The following is a 2500-nucleotide window of genomic DNA, read 5'->3' as shown; positions in this document are numbered from 1 at the left end:
CATTCAAATTTTAGTTCATGTTTTATTGATCAACATTTATTAATACGTGTCATTCTGCATTGCATTGAGAATTCCTTTTAAATTACAAATGAATTTCTGCATTTGAGATAAGCCATCAAACTGAATGCATGCTTTTTATTCAAATTTAAGAATAATTTTAGTTCTAAATTATATATTTAAAATTTGATGTAATTTTAACAAAAACATTTTTTACTTCTGCTGTATTGATGAAATGCATGTGTTGTGTCATCGGGTTGAATTTTTCTTCAAATCCCTAAAAAATTAGAGATAATTATATTGATATACTAAAGATAATTAGTGGGCAAAAATATATATAGACATTTTTTTTTTAATAGGGAACTCATGAATTGGCAATCGTTTATTTTAAACAAATAAACAACTATTGTTTATTTACAGTCCATGATGAATAAAGTCATATATCAGAAAGACGATTTCAACATTTGACTGAAATTTAGGTTATTAATAAGTGCTGAGTAAATATTAATGGACTACATGTACTTACTATAGGGTTAGTGTAGGATTAGGGTTTGGTTGAGGGTTAGTTGCATGTAATTATGCATAATTTACTGTTATTAATATAGTAAGTACATGTAACATATTTAACAAGGACACTGTAAAATAAAGTGATTTAAGTAAATATTTCTAACAATAAAATTAGCACAGGTGATTTGTAGGTGAAGTTTTTGTTCATCGGAAAGATGAAAACGGTCTTTAAACTGATGTTGTGTAACAGTGTTGAAGCACACGCATGCGTATGAATAGATCTCTGTCCTGATTCTGATGTTTTCAAGTGTTTGTGAAGCTGCTGGACGTGTGTGTGTGTGTGTGTGTGTCCTGAACCTCTGCATGAATCACCCCAGTGTGTGTGTGTGTTTGTTGTACGTCTGCCTCTTTTCAACTTTATTACCTACGAAAGCTCTTAACTCCTGAACACACAGGCATAACTCTGTTCCTCAGAGGCAGATTGTGTACGGTAGAGCTCTGGCGGAGAGGGAGTTTGATGTGTAAGTGAAGGCTGAAATCAGATCTCTTTACTACTGTTATTATCCATCGCCGGGAACAATACGGGGAAACTAGTAGTAAGAAACGTTGAGCAAACCAAACCTGTGACACCCAGGCTCTGGTGAAATATAGGTCACTTTTTATTATTGTTTAAATGTAGATGTTAGATGTAAAGGTGCATGTTAGGATTCATCTTCTGCAAGGGGCGTAAAATTCGGAATGGAAATGAAATTAGGAACAAAAGTTTGTCGAGACACACTTTAAGTCGGCTTGAGAAAGCCGGACCGGAGAGATTGAAGCAGACTAACCTAACTAAAGAGCTTAGAGGAGTTTATAACTCAAGTTTGAAGGTTTTAAGTTTAAAAGGCTATATTTTGAATAGATAGAAAGAAAGAAAGAAAGAAAGAAAGAAAGAAAGAAAGAATAGAAAGAAAGAATAGAAAGATTAGTTAGAAAAAAGAAAATATTATTTGGAAAGAAAGAGCGTAATTAATTCAAAAGAAAGATTGAAAGAAAGAAAGAAAGAAAGAAAGAAAGAAAGAAAGAAAGAAAGAAAGAATAGAAAGATTAGTTAGAAAAAAGAAAATATTAGTTGGAAAGAAAGAGCGTAATTAATTCAAAAGAAAGATTGAAAGAAAGAAAGAAAGAAAGAAAGAATAGAAAGATTAGTTAGAAAAAAGAAAATATTAGTTGGAAAGAAAGAGCGTAATTAATTCAAAAGAAAGATTGAAAGAAAGAAAGAAAGAAAGAAAGAAAGAAAGACTAGTTTGGAAGAAAGAGTAAAAGAAGGATTGTCTAGAAAGACAGAATTAGAGGAGTGTAATCGTGTCTTTACACAGAGTCGTTCTGTTAGTGTGTGTTTATTCCTGACGTATATAATGCTCTCTCCTCTGCTTCTGTTTTCACGCTCTCATGGACCATAACTGAGACACACACACACACACACACACACACACACACACTCACACACACACACACACACTGCGTCAGCACATTCACCGTACGCTGGCAGAACCAGCGTCACTTACCGTAAAGATTGACTTCTAGAATAAATAAAGAAGAGATCTTTATAGAAGCATGTGAGGAGACGTGTGGGATGAACAGACTCGCGTGTGTGTGTGTGTGTGTGTGTGTGTGTGTGTGTGTGTGTGTGTGTGTGCCACTGTATAGTCTGAGTGCAGTGACTGTGACGCTGTGTGACCAGTGGAGAAATATTTTCGTTAATGTTATTAATATGATATTTATTATAAATTGTATGTATTTAAAATGTATTAAATTTATGTAATTCATTCTATAAATAATTGTATTATTTTATTTAAAATTTATTTTAATTTCTGTTTTAAATTTTTTTATTTTTTATTATATTATTTCAGAAAATTTATTCTTTCTAAATTTAGCATTGAAAAAAAAAACATCATAAAAACATTATTTTTCCATGATCAGTTTCTATAAATTTAATTATAATTAAGAATGTTAT

The 2500-nt window shown here is 31.7% G+C and overlaps 1 protein-coding gene across 2 annotated transcripts in view; it reads left to right on the top strand.

Annotated features, from left to right (window-relative positions):
- The window catches only part of rab28 (RAB28, member RAS oncogene family), a 35303-nt gene that overhangs the window by 8491 nt on the left and 24312 nt on the right, over positions 1-2500 (top strand). The window lies entirely within an intron of this gene.

Source organism: Leuciscus leuciscus (genome assembly GCF_965113295.1).
Source record: "Leuciscus leuciscus genome assembly, chromosome: 8".
Lineage (NCBI taxonomy): Eukaryota > Metazoa > Chordata > Actinopteri > Cypriniformes > Leuciscidae > Leuciscus > Leuciscus leuciscus.
Note: the sequence above shows the minus strand (reverse complement) of the source record. Positions and strands in the feature narration are given on the sequence as shown.